The sequence below is a fragment of the Vombatus ursinus genome, unplaced genomic scaffold, assembly GCF_900497805.2.
Source record: "Vombatus ursinus unplaced genomic scaffold, bare-nosed wombat genome assembly UNPS02012958.1, whole genome shotgun sequence".
Lineage (NCBI taxonomy): Eukaryota > Metazoa > Chordata > Mammalia > Diprotodontia > Vombatidae > Vombatus > Vombatus ursinus.
In genome coordinates this window covers 371,395-386,552 of record NW_020952736.1, presented here as the reverse complement: position 1 = coordinate 386,552, position 15,158 = coordinate 371,395, and the positions used below count along the sequence as shown (strand labels likewise).

The following is a 15,158-nucleotide window of genomic DNA, read 5'->3' as shown; positions in this document are numbered from 1 at the left end:
CAGCAATGCAAGGATCTAAGACATCTCCAAAGGTTTCATGATGGAAAATGCTATCTACATCCAAAGAAAGAACTATGGAGTTTCAATGCAGATTGAAGCATACTATTTGCTATTTTTTTCTTCTGTTTTGTTTGTTTCCTCTTTCTGGTGGTTCCTCCTATTGGGTCTAATACTTACAACATCACTAATGTGAAAATATGTTTAATAGGAATGTATATGTATAGCCTATATCACATTGTGTGCTGTCTTGGGAAGGGTAGTGGGGAGGGAGGGGTAGAAAAATTTAAAACTCAAAAGCTTATGGAAATGATTGCTGATAAATCAAAATAAATAAATTTTTTAAAAAAAGTAACATAGACTAGGAGCAATAGTCTAAGGCCCTACTCCACCCTGGTGAGGCTACTTTTCCCTAAAAAGTACTGAAAAGTATTCTTGACACTTAATTGGCCCAGGGGACCAAAGTTTAAAAGCCAAGGGATGAGGAGTCAGGAATTCCCCACTGAGGCTTCAGAACTGTGTATCAACAAGGCCAGCTCTAAGGCAGGGAAGTTGTGTCCAACCGAATAAATGTTGCAGCCTTCCTGAATTTTAAAAAAAAAAAAAAGTTTTCTCACAGGATCTCAGAAGCTATCTAACCAACCCATATCTGACCCAAAAATCTGCTCCACAACACCCCAGTGCCCATCCAAGCTTCTACTGAGGAAGAAAACATGACCTCTTCAGGAAGCCCATTCCACCTCGGTTTAGCTCACTGTTAGGAAGTTTTTCCTTATTTCAAATGTAAATGTGCTTCTCTGTAGCGGTACCTCTTACCCATCGAACAAGCATAATTTCTCTTCCCTATGACAGCCTCTCAAATACCTGGAGATAGGAATGACATCTTCTATGTCTTCTTTTCTCTAGGCCAAATATTCCCAGTTCCTTCAAGTAACATGCATATGGCAAAGTCTGAAAGTCCTTTGCCATTCTGGTCACCATCTTCTGGATGTTCTAAGTTCATTAATGTTCTTTCTAAAACGTGTTACCCAGGGGCAGCTAGGTGGCGCAGTAGATAGAGCACCAGCCCTGGAGTCAGGAGGACCTGAGTTCAAATACTACCTCAGACACTTGATACTTACTAGCTGTGTGACCTTGGGCAAATCACTTAACCCCAAATGCCCCTCAAAATAATTAAAATAAAATAAAATAAAATGTGTTAACCAGGATTGAACACAATATTCCAAATGTACTCTGTCCTGTTCAGACCTAAATTGGTACTATTACTTCTCCAGTACTGTATGCTATATTTCTCTGAATGAATCTAAGATAGCATCAGTTTTTTTTGTTGTCATATTACTGGGCTGAATTCATATTGAGCTTGCTGTTTACTAAAACTCCCAGATCTTTTTCAGATAAACTGTTATCTAGCCATGTCTCCTCTACCTTATGCTTACAAAGTTGTTATTTTGAAACTACCTGTAAGACATTGCATCTTTCCCTATTAAATTTCATTTTATCAGAGCAGCCCAATGTTCTTTCTAACCTGTCAACAGCTTTTTAAATCGTAACTGCCATCCAATTTGTTAGCTATCTCTCCTTTCTGTCATTTACAAATTCATCAGTATGATATTTATGCCTTCATCCAAATCACTGATAAAATGCTAAACAAGACATGGCCAAGTACACCTATTCCTGAGGTACTCAAGAAAGACCACTGTCCAAGCTGACAATGAACAATTACTATTTTTGGGTATGGCATTCAACGAGTTCTAAATCCACGTAACTACTATTTCTTAGCCCACTCTTATCCAACTTACCCAAAAGAATAAGTTGTTGTTGTTCAGTCATTTCCAACTTTTCATGACCCCATTTGGGGTTTTCTTGGTAAAGATACTAGAGTGGTTTGCCATTTCCTTCTCCACTTCATTTTACAGATGAGGAAACTAAAGCAAACAGGGTGAAGCAACTTGCCCAGGGTCACACAGCTACTAAGTGTCTGAGGCCAGATTTGAACTCAGGAGTCTTCCTGACTCCAGGCCCAGTGCTTTATCCACTGTGCCACCACAAGAATAGGACTGTCAAACTGATTGCTCAAGTTGACGTAAACTCAACTTTTCATGAGCCAGGAACTCTGTCAAAAAAGGAAAACGTTTAGGAACCCTGTCAAAAAATGAAATGGGATTAATCTGGTATGACCCATTCTTGCTGGCTGGTGCTTTGTGATCACCAATACCTTTTCTGGATGTTCCTTAGCTATTCCTTTAATAATATATTATAGAATTTTGCGAGGAATAAAGGTCAAGCTGACTGGCAGCCTACATTCACTTCTCTTTTTTGACAATCAAGACATCTGTCCTTCTCCCAGGCCTATAACCTCCGCAATCTTTCAAGATAACTGAGAATAGGGGCAGCTAGGTGGCACAATGAATAGAGCACTGGCCCTGGAGTCAGGAGGACCTGAGTTCAAATTCGGTCTCAGATCAGACACTTGACACATACTAGCTGTGTGACCCTAGGAAAGTCACTTAATCCCCACTGCCTCCAAAAAAAAAAAAAAGATAACTGAGATCGACTTAGCAATCACATATGCCAATTCTTTCGGTGCCCTAAGATATAGTTTGTCCAGGCCTACTGACTTGAATTCATTAAGGGCAGCCAGGCATTCTCTTACTATCTCCCTCACCTTCTTGATAGGTCATTACGTTCTTTCTTTCCCAGACAAATGATCAATCAGCAAGCATTTACAAAGTACCTACTATGTGCTATGCATTATACTAAGCTCTAAGGAAAAAAAGACAATAATCGAACATTCCTACCTTCAAGGAGCTTACTTTTGGTTCATAGAAACAACAAATACACTTATTAACATACACAGACTTTATACAAAGTAAATACAAAGGATACCCAGGATGAGAAGATGGTCCTATCTGAGTAAAACAACCAATATAATTAATCATATTAAAAATTAAAACATGATTATCTCAATAGAGGTGGAAAAAGCCACCTCTGACAAGATACAACATTCATTTGTGCTAAAAAACCCTACAAAGTATAGGCACAGAGGGACTTTTTACTATGATAGAAGTAGTATCTATCTAAAACTAAAAGCAAGCATCACATGCAATGGGGATACACTAAAAGCTTTCCTAACAAATAGGGGAATAAAACACTCTCATTTTTTGATGTGCTTCTAAATATGCTAGCAGTAGCAATAAGACAAGAGAAAAACAATTTAAAGGCATAAAGATAGGCAAAGATGGCTAACTTAGAAAATCTTAGGGAATCAGCAAAGATACTAATTGAGACAAGTAATAGCTTTAACAAAGTAGTAGGCTACAAAATAAACCTTCAAAAAACAACAGCATTGGGGCAGCTAGGTGGTGCAGTGGATAGAGAGCACTGGCCCTGAAGTCAGGAGGACCTGAGGTCAAATTTGGCCTCTGACCAAACACTTGACACTTACTAGCTGTGTGACCCTGAGCAAGTCACTTGACCCCAAATGCCTAAAAAACAAAAAACAACAACAAAAAAACCCAAACAGCATTTCTATAAATCTAAAAGGCAATAATAGAAAGGGAAATCCCACTCCAAATAACTATAAAATACATAACTAGGATCAATTTAGCAAATTGACTAGATTCTATTACAAAGTGTTCCTTACAGAAACAAAGAGCTTAAGTAGGTGGAGGAATAGTTAGTGCCCATAGCTGGGCTGCCCCAATACTACCAAAATTAATTTACACTTTTAATATTACACCTATCAAATTATCAAAGGGATACCTTACAAAACTCAATAAGATAATAACAAAATTCACTTGGAAAAACAAAAGATCTAAAATACCAAGGGAAAATTATGAAAAGAGTTGGGGACAAAGAAGAATAGCACTTCCAGACCTCAAACTTTATTACAAAGCAGCAGTCATTAAAACTATCTGATATTGGCTAAAAAATTGAGAATGTTGAATGGAACAGATGACGCAAGGGAGGATCAGAAATAACAGAACTTAATAACCTAGCATTTGATAAGCCAGAAAACACAAATTACTTAAGAAAACTCCCTAACTGGAAATCAGTCTGGCAGAAATTAGACTTAGACCACTACTTATACCATACTCCAATGCCATTCTAAATGAATACATGAACATAAGATCAAAGATCATACTATAAAAAAATAAGAGAAAGAGGCCTCTCACCACCATGAGTAGATGTATTTTAATTAAACAAAAGATAGAAGCAATGACAAAAGATAAAAATAGGAAATTTTGAATTGATAAAATAGATAACATGCAACAGAAAAGCTTCTGTACAAACAAAATTAATGCACCTGGGATAAAGGGGGAAAATTGTTGTATCAGAATTCTCCAATAAGGCTTTGGTATACAAGATATGTAAGCAATTTATACATATATGCATATATACATTTACTATATACACACATACATACACATATCATTATATATAAAATCTATACAAAGACAAAGATACCACGAAGATGCACACGCATGTAACATACACACACATATACAACCAAAATAAACACAAGGTAATTTTAGGGGGAATGAGAAGGGAGAGGCACTAGTATTTGGGGTAGAGGAGAAGAGGTTGGTGTTCCAGGAAAGGTTTCATACAGGATATGGTATATGAGCTGTGCTCTGAAGGAAGCCAGGATTCTAAGAGGTTTGAGATGAGATGAGAATCAATTCTAGACATGAGGGATAGCATGTGCAAAGGCATGGGGACAAGAAAGAATTGTGTTTGGCAGGGCTATGGAGTACAAGGAGGGAAGTAATGTGCAATTTTTCTCGAAAGGTAGGTTAGAACCATGTTGTGACTGGCTTTAAATGCCAAACTGAGGAAAACATATTTGACCCTAGACACTAGGGGGCCACTGGAGCTTCTCCAGTAAAGGAGTGACATGTTGAGACCTGTGCTTTATGAATATCATTCTGGAAGCTGCATGAAAGATGAACTGGAAAAAGAAATGATTTGAGGTGTCAAGAAGGAAGGACACAAACACTTATTAAGCACCTATTATGTGCTAGGCACTTTACAAATATTATCACATCTGATCCTCACAATAACCCTGGGAGACAGGTACTATTATTTACCCTCCTTATGTAGTTGAGGAAACTGAGGCAAAAAGAGGCTAAGTAATTTATCTAAGGTCACACAACTCGTAGGTGTCTGAGGCCGAATCTGGACTTAGATCTTCTTGACTCCAGGCCCAGGACTCCAATTCATTATACCATCTCGCTGGCAGAGACACCAACTAGGAGACTACTACAATAATCCAGGAAAGGGATGGTGAAGGCTTGAACTACAGTGGTGGCCATGTCAGGGGAAAAGAGATGGATTCAACAGATACGGAGGATGTAAAATCAGCAAGACTTGGCAAAAGACTAGAAATGCAGGGTGAGAGAAAGTGAGAAGTCAGAGATAACTCCAACACTGCAAAATTGGGTCACTGAAAGGTGGTATCCTCCACAGAAATAGGAAAATTAAGAAGGGGGTGGGTTGGGATAGAGGAGGGAAATGATAATGAGTTCTATTTTGGACAAACTGAGGTTGTCTTATCTACATGATTGGATATCCAATTCAAAATGTATAACAGGTAGTGTGTAATGTTAACAAAGTGGAAACTAAAGCACCATGCGGTAGAAAGCATTAACAGAATCAGGAATGGAAGTAGAGACAAGAGCCAAACCAAAGAAATATGACATCCAGAGTTCCTCACTCATAAACAAGACCTACTGATGTACCTCACTTTATGCAATGTACACATTTCACCAAAAAGTTATATGAAAATCTGGTTTTTCCAGATTGAATCATTTTAAATACAAAAGCTGGTTTATGAAGCATTCATTTTAAATACAAAAGCTGGTTTATGAAGCATTCTATCAACTAGACATCTTTATACATTGTGATAATTGATGCTTCTAGAGTGTAAGTTTTTTCAAAGTAAGTTTTTGTCATACATCTTTGTATACTCCCCAACACTTAATACAGTGCCTTGGTCATATTAAGTTCTCAATAACTACTTGCTGAATCAATGCTCAGAATGATGACCCCGAGGGACAAGATAATTTCTAAATTAAATAGACTGTTATATTTTTTGCATAGTTTAAGAATTCAATTTTTTATGACTATGTTTGAATTTTATAAATATTGGCAATGCCTGTACAATTTCAAATGCTAACTCTTGTTAACCAAAATGACTCGATTTCCTCTTGTTCTTATTCAGTTGTTTTCAGTCCTGTCCAACTGTAGGCAGAGTTCCTGGCAGAGATACTGGAGTGGTTTGCCATTTCCTTCTCCACCTCATTTTACAGATGATGAAACTGAGGCAAACAGGGTTAAGTGATTTGCCCAGGGCTGAACAGCTATTAAGTGTCTAAAGGCAGATTTGAACTCAGGAAGATGAGTCTTTCCAACCACTTAGCTGACATTTCCTCTACCATGTAAGATAACATATTTTTCACTTGAGTTTGATATGAATGTGGTAAATCCTTGTATGAAATAAAGAATCTTTTCAGAATGAAACTGGACAACCACAGATCTACCTGTATTCCATATTCAAATTTTTCACATACAATTTTCTTAAATTAGGATATATATACCTGAAGTATCAGTTAACCTATCCAATTTGAGAGCCTACAGTCCTTTCCGTTAGTAGCACAATGGTATGGTGCTTTTAGGAATACATAAAAGAGTATTCTGGTACCCTAAACAGAATAGTTAGAGAAAAGGCTGAAATGAATTTTGGATGTATAACTCAGACATGTAGAGACATGCATCAGTGAGCTGGTTTAAGTAGACTAAATCATTTTTGTAGCAAACAACTGAAAACCAGAAAGAGAAAAAAGAAATTAGATCAAACCACTGAGTCAGAGAACAAATGATTTAAGCTTAGATCTATTTGGGATAGTTTTGTACTTTTCACTACTCAAAGAGAGATGAAGGGGCAGCTAGGTGGCGCAGTGGATAGAGCACCGGCCCTGAAATCAGGAGGACCTGAGTTCAAATGCAGCCTCGGACCAAACACTTGACACTTACTAGCTGTGTGACCCTGGGCAAGTCACTTAACCCCAAGTGCCTAAAAACAAAAAAACAAACAAACAAACAAACAAAAAAAAGATAGAGAGAAATGAAAAATTCTCTCCAGGTAAGGCTTTCAGACTATACAAAAACCATTATAAATTGTTCCCAAATAGTTTGGAATCAAGCAAGAGCAAAAGAGAGCAGGAATTCACTGAAATGGAAGCAGGAAGCTAAACTATAAAAAGATTATACAACACTAAAATGTTGAATACCTAGTTTGGTCTCCTTATACACTTTAAAACAGAAAAATTCCTGGAAACTGGTAATACTTCATTCAAATTCTGTTCTTTTTCCTCTTGTGAACTTTTAGATGAATCATGTTCTCTAAAACAATAGACCAGTGGCAATCAAATCCAGAGGCTTGGTGTGTAATTTCATGAATATAGTTTACCAAAAAGTTTGGTAAACTAAAAACAAAAATAAAAAAGCCCTAATAAAAATCAGTCTCAAACCTCAGGAATAATCATTTAATCAGACGTCCAGTAGAGGACATCTGCATCATCATCCCAGAGTGGCAACCATGAAGGTTCTGACAAGTTCTGGAAATGAAAAGATCTATTTTACATCTCTATCCAGACACTGACCACACAGTACTACGGATAAACACATTACAGTGGTCTATTTGGCAGTGTTCCAGTTCTCTGATTGAATCTTACCATCTCCAAACACAGATGTGCAAAACTAGTGCTTGTGCAGAACCTAAATGAGTTTGGTTTGAAGGTAGGACAACAGGAGGTTATGTTTAATACTATAACTGTTATGGAAAATAAGTTTAGATGAAGTATAAGTGAAGAGGAAGCAGAAAAAGGAGGGGAAAAAATCTGGCTCATAAGCACAATACACTAGTGTCATTCAAGTTTGATAAAGCTTGAAAGAATATTGGTAAAATATTCAAGACTCAAGATGAATAATGTGGAACATCAGTATTGTGCTTAACAAATGCAGACTTCTACAATACAGTACATTCCAATTTCAAGACAGAATTGTGCTATGCTCTAAATCTAACATCTATAATATTAGTATCTGAGACCACTCTTGCTATCATGTCCAAATGTAAGTGGAAAATGCCCTACATGAAGGTAGGAGGAAATTTCATTCCCAACAATAAAGAAGGTAAGGTATGGCTGAGAAGACTCCGGTTAGCGTTAGCGGGATATTTCTACTTCCAGACAGGCTCAAGCCATAATAAGCTCATCAAGTTACTTTTCATCAAGAACCTCCACACTTGTAATTCAGTCAGCTGATATCAGCAAGGAAAAAAGCAGAATTTGGTAGAAGAGAGAAACCTTAAAAACATATATAGGGATGGGAAGAAGCATATAAATGTAGCATCTATTATGTGCCAGGCATTGTGCTGAAGAGCTTTACAAACATCTCATTTGACCCTTACAACAATCCTAGTAGGTTCTGTTATTATCCCATTATCCTAAGTTGAGGCAACTGAGGCAGAGAGAGGTTAAGTGAGGGTCAAACAGCTAGTAAGTATCTGAGGCTGGCTTTGAAGTCATATCTTCCTAACTCCAGGCCCAGCACTCTTGTACACTGTGCTACCTAGCTGCCTATATAACTTCAAGTGAACAAAAATACTTAGATGCAGCAACTGCTACATAATAGAGAAAATGAATTCATGATAGTATAATGATAGGCTTATTCTCTAAAATGTTCTTATTTATCTTATTAGACTCAGTTTTGGTATGGGGATCTTTCCTAGATGCCTGTTGTAAATGGTCAGCACAAATAGAAAAGGGGACAGTAACAGCACCTACTTCTCAGGGTTGTTGTAAGGATCAAATTAGGTGACATTTATATATATATATATAAACACTTTATAAGTGACACTTATATATCTTGAAGTGCTAAATACATGCTAGCTATCATTATTATTATTATTATTATTATTTTTTTTTTGGTGAGGCAGTTGGGGATAAGTGACTTGTCCAGAGTCACAGAGCTAGTAAGCCTTATATGTCTGAGGTTGCATTTGAACTCAGGTCTTCCTGACTCCAGGGCCAGTGCTCTATCTACTGCGCCATCTAGATGCCCCACTAGCTATCATTAAAGGTGGCTCAGGTGGCACAGTGGATAGAGCACTAGTCTGGAAGACCTGACTTCAAATCCTGCCTCAGGCACTTAGCAGGGTGGGTAAGTCATGTAACTCAGGTTGGCTTCAATATTGAAAGTTGTAAAATGAGGATAATAATAGCACCTTATGTGGTTATATTGAGGACCAAATGAGATAACATGCAAAATGCTTTGCAAACCTTAAAGTGTTAACTATTACATAAAGTAAAAGATACTAAAATTATCTTCTATACCTTTGATACCATATTCCTTCTTCAGAAAGTGTTATACAGCATATATATAAAAAATTATAAAAATTAATTTTGTAGCCATCTTTGACTTAATTAGAACTACCCTAAAAAGTTCCAAAACAAAGTAAGAAAAATCACTGTTTTAGACAGAACTAAGGGAAAGAGGCAAAGAAAAAATTCTAAACAAAAGGGCAAATAAAAGAGAAGGGAAAGAAACTCAATAAGATGCTTTAACAGAGAAAACTACTCTCTCAACACAAAAGTGTCATGGGGAAAATGCTGGGAGAGAGAATATCACACTAAAAATCTGAACGTGCAAAATGACCCTGACACAAAAAATAAAATTATATTTACAATGAAATACACAGTACAGCACTATATATGTATGTATACATATATATTTCATTATAAAATATAATTTTATTTTTTGCATCAGGGTCATTTCACAACTTCAAATTTTTTAGCATGACATTTAGTTCAAAGGAGAAGTTATTCCTCATCATTTTTGTTGCTTATTTTTTGCTCTCTCATTCCCACTGGGTCAATGGAATTGTTTCAATTTTATTTTCCTTATAGTTTATTTCTCTTCCTGGTTCTCCTTCTGTAGGCACCTTAATTTGAGAAAGTCTCTATGAATCCCAGACCTGGAAAAGGACCTTGAGAGGTCATTAATCCATCTTCCTGCTTTCTCCGTAGAACTTCATCTAAACAATGTCAGATTTATGAGAATTTATCAAAAGAAAGTACATCTTTCTTCTGCCCTTACATCTATGCCACATTAAATTGTACTTAAAATACTTCCATTCACAATTTGCAACATTAAGAAAAATAAAACTTAAAAGGCACTTTAAAATTGCTATTATCTACTATAATATTCAAATATAAATTTAACAGTCTAAAATTAACTCTCATGAAATCTATTGTCAGTAAAAAGACTTTGGTCCATAATTACCAGGCTGAAGAGGAGACCTACCTTAACTGAAGAACTCTGTCTTCTTTAGCTTGGTTCAAATCTGAACTCAAGACTCTAGGCAAGTTACTTAACCTCAGTTTCTTCAATTGTAAAATGGAGACAATAATAGCAGTTATTTGAAAGGTTTTTGTGAGGATCAAATCAAATATTTGGAGTAGATGCTGAGTAAGTGCTTGTCCTTCCACTCTTTCCTAAACAAAAAAAGCTAACTTTCTTTTGTGCTGTTTCACCTTTCTGGACCTCAGTTTACTAGTTCGTAAAATGAGAGGGTTAGGCCAGACAATATCTAAAGTCTCTACTAGGTCTAGGATTATGGTTATTTTTTTCCACCCATTTTTGGGGAAAAATTTCACTGCTGAATTCTTTTATTTAATCTTAAGAGAATTTCCAGAATAGAACTGATCTAGTGACAAGGACTTTTAGGGTACTATGTAAATAGAAACATAAACTGTTTAACTAAAGAGGCATGTGCTAGAAAAATTACAATCAAAAGCTGTGGGTAATGTGTTTTAGTGAAAAATGTTCATCACTTTCAGTCACTGGAATTTACGATGTCTCAAAATAAAAAACTGATCAGCCTGACAAAAGCAGGCACAATTTAAAAATGGGTACTGGTTAAAGAAAATTGAGAAATCATTTGTCTTGAAATGTTTAAAAAAGACTGTGTCTCAGACTCCAAAGTCAAAGTACCAAAGATACCAAAACCAAAAAACTGCATTTTTTCAATAAAATCAACTTTTTACTTTAGCTTTATTATCTTTTAAGAAATTCAAGAACTATCTGTCCTACATACCCACGTTCCTCCAATTTCATGAAGAGTACTGAATCTTTTGTAAAAATGTTAAGTGGCTGGGATTTTTGTTCTTTTCACTCCACCTAAAACTTCCTTGCAAGAAGGCCCCTCCTTATCAGAGTTGGATAGGAGGCTACTCTACCTCTGGCTCCCTCCCACTGCAGCCAAGGAAAAATTTAGTCTTGACATGCATTGAACAATAACTTGTGAGAATTTCAGAGCAGCTGTGCACAGACAGAGCCAAGGACTTCACTTGAGGAAAAGTTGTAGCTTAAGACCTAGTTTTTTTTTAACCCCACAATTTTCGGTGTGTATACTGTGAGGAAGAGAACAAGATACAGTAGCATGAGCTATTAAAGTCTAAAAACCATGATGAACAAAGGTTCTTAAAAATTACAACACAGAAATCATTTTGAGGTATAAACTTTGATCTAGAAGTTGAAAAAATGAGCAATATTACACTCTCTAGTAGTTTCCATGGGTATTAACACCAGAAGCTGAAAAGTAAATTGTCTTGTCCTTACTAAGCCCAAGTCAAAGCCACCATAATTCAAGAAGAGGGGATAAAATAAGGAACATTTTTCTTGTTCACTGAATATTTGTGGTATTGCTGCTGGGCAAAGTGGTAAAGTAGTTTTAATGTCTAGCATCTCCTGGACACCAATTAAACAATTAGAAAACTAAGCCATTAACTGTGATCTTAATTTACTATCATGGCAGTTTCCTTCGAAGGAGAAAAAAAGCTTCAACAAGGGTTGAAGCTCTCTGCTATTGAAATCAAATTTGGAACACTAAAATATGTCTATGAGGAAAGTACAATTGTTACTGTTGTTTTTACTAAAGCTATACTTTATTGGCATAGTGAAAAAAAGAAAAATCTGAGCTATAATAGCAAAGTGACTGTTAAGCTAATTGGCTGCATTATTCCACTGAACTATTAAAAGGCAGGCAGATACTGAAAAATTTTACAATAATCTTTCTGGGTTCAAACTGCTATTAAGAACAAACTGGTTGGGCCGCTAGGTGGAATAGTGGATAAAGCACCACCCCAGAGGTCAGGAGGACCTGAGTGCAAATCCGGCCTCAGACCAAACACTTGACACTTACTAGCTGTGTGACCCTGGGCAAGTCACTTAACCTCAAGTGCCTAACCCCCCCCCCCAAAAAAAGAAAGAAAGAAAGAAAGAAAAAAGAACTGGTAAAATTAGAGTTACTGCCGAGCATTTTTTTTAAACCAAACTATAGTTTGCAACGAACTCCATTTAGCTTAAAACTTCCATGTTTAAGAACAAAATGTTTGATTTCCACTAATCTTGATCACAGCTAATTAAGGTTTTATGTCATTTTTTAGCCTTGCTAAAATAGTTAAGAAATTTTCAATTTTCAGTTTTTTCATTTTTGGTGAAATCTGTTATCTGCTTGAATTTACCAACTTTTCCCCAAGCCCAACATAATTCATTTACAGGATTCAGACAGGCATGATGGTATATAGTACAGAAGTATCAAAACACTCAGCAGCATGTGGCCCAGATCACCCAAAGTGCCACTAGAACCAGATTAAATGTAGTCCCTTTCTGACTTTAATGTGTTGATGTATTAGTAAAAAGAGAAATATATAAACGTGTGGTTTTCTAAGTCAATATGCAGCCAGTAGGGATCCTTATGTATGGTTTAGTGGCCCTCCTTTATATTGGAGTTCAACAACACTGTTATAGTTTGATAGGGAAGCCAGAAAACAAGGGTTCTAGTCTCACCTTCGACAAATACTGAATGGTGTGACTCAGGGCAAATTACTTAACCTTTCAGCTCTGTAGGCAATTTTTTTGAAGAGGTTACCACCAGCATGAGTAGTGGGAATTTTCTCAACTAGGAGTATCCTATATAAATAAAATCAAAGATCCAGTTTCTATCTCTAAACTCTAAAAATCTTCCCATTTGCCATCTCCTTGAGGATAAGTGAACAAAATTTAAATTTCATAAAACAAATGCATTTGGGGCTTTTCTTGTGTTAACTGGAAAAATGCTTATAAAATCTGATGCCCACTCAATAATTATATTACTGTACTTTTTTTTTTTAAGCCAGTCAAGTCATAGCTGAGAAAACACTGCACACTCACAAATTTACACTTGTCGGACAATAACACCAGGGACACTAAAATCTTCTTTAAGTAAAATCCGAGAAAAGGAGCCTGATTAGAAGTGGATGGGTGGGTAGGTGGGTGAGGGGACAGCCTAGGATTAGGGGAAAGTTTGGGGCACAAAGATAACATAAACAATTCAAAGCAATATATTCATTCAAAAGAAGCCCCACCTAGGACAGTTCACATTCCTCTTCAAGATCTGAGTGGGGTGAGGAAGAACAAATGAAGTTTATTCCTATCCCCGCATTCACCTTTGATTCACTGCTTATCCCTTACTCTACTCCATCCCCCAACTTCTCCCCAGTTAAATCCACTCCCTTACACATACATACACACACCTCTCGCCCTACTCAGTCCTAATCTCCATCAGAACCAGAAGCCCTAGTTCAATATTCCAGCCCTCCCACCTTTGACATCTACCAAATGCTTCGCCATGCCCTCCACCTTTCATTTCCCCTATTCTCCCCAAATTCTGACTCCCTAACCCAAATTATACATCCCGCAGATTACCCAAACCACACCCTTGTCTCCCCTTCCACCCTTCAAAAACTTAGTCTAGTCTCTCATTCCCACACTTCCTTCCAGACTGGATGCTCCGGGACAATCTCCCCCTCCCCAACAGTCCCAAAGCCATCCTCTCTACCTTCTCACTCTCTCCATCCGTCTTGCCAGCCTAACGCTTCCGCCTAACCCCACAGAGACTCCCCCCGCCTCCCCAAACTCCCGAGAGGTCTCCAACACCAGATCTCCAACTCTTCGCAATCTCGGGCCACCTCCCCTTTTCTGACTTAAGGCTCCACCCGCATTCCATGACCCCTCCACTGACTAGACTTCCCCTTCTCTAGGGGGTCACTACCTCTACCTCGGACCCCGGCCGGCGTCCCAAGGGGCCACTTACCACCCCACTTCTGCCCGCACTTCAGGCCCCTGGCCCCGCCCCCCACAGAGGGAAGACGGGGGAGGGAGGGGAGGCCGAAGGGAAGGGGGCATCCCGCCTCAGCCTAGAGTCCGCTTCCCATTGGCCTACGCCGCCGCCCATCCCCGCTACCCTAGTGCCCATTGGCTAGTCCTTGTCCGTGGTCCCACCCAATCTTTAGACAGGCCCGGCCACCGCCTCAGCGCCCCCCCATCCACTACAGACTTGACTAGGAGATCCTAGCCTGGGGCAGCAGGACTTGCTCGGGGTCAGGGGTACACTGTTATCAAGGCTCCGGTTCGGCGGGCACTACCGGAACTCACCTGCCGGTAGCTCCGCCACCTACCGCGCTCAGTGCCCGCGTTCTCGCTCTGGGCTCTTCTCCCACCTCAGCGGAGCAGACACTTTACTCCCGTTCGGCCTGGCGCGCTCACCTCTCGCGAGATGTCCCCAGGGTTGGGAGGGCGAAGGAGAGGGTGGGGGAAGGGCGGGATCTGCAGGGGCAGACCCAGGGAGCCACCGGAGGGGCGGGGCCTCGGGTAGGGAGGAGCGCGGACGCCTAGCACGTGCTGGGCTGCTTGGGAAGAACTCTATAAAAAAGGGCCTGCGCCCGCGGGTTTGTAGATTTCCGAGCTACTCAGGGAGAGTTAGTGGTTACAAGGAATGCACGTTGAGAGTTTGGAGAGGATCGCAGCCTGAGCCTGAGTTACCAAAAGACCGTAAAGCGCCTAGGCACATTTATCTCCCTGTGAGCTACAGCTGTCATGAGCAAAGTATCTCAGCGTCTCAGGGTAGACTTGGGATAGGAGGCTTTTCCTCCTGTGTGCATTTCCCACCCCTCTGAATCACCGGATCACTGCGACGGGCCTGGAGTCAGAAGACCTGAGTTCAAATTCAGCTTTAAATACCTACTAAACGGGTAACCCAGGGCAAGGCACTTAACTTC

At 38.8% G+C, this 15,158-nt stretch overlaps 1 protein-coding gene across 6 annotated transcripts in view; it reads right to left on the bottom strand.

The window, feature by feature from the left end:
- ATF7 (activating transcription factor 7) overlaps positions 1–14,638 on the bottom strand; it is a 93,790-nt gene extending 79,152 nt beyond the window's left edge. For 4 of the 6 annotated variants that reach the window (XM_027858347.1, XM_027858351.1, XM_027858353.1 and 1 more), the window contains exon 1: positions 14,536–14,638. The gene's annotated coding sequence lies outside the window, so the exon portion shown is untranslated. Of the gene's footprint in view, positions 1–14,194; positions 14,236–14,535 lie in introns of those variants that run through there. The other 2 variants (XM_027858348.1, XM_027858349.1) reach the window with 2 other exon arrangements.
- Positions 14,639–15,158: the final 520 nt, after the last annotated feature.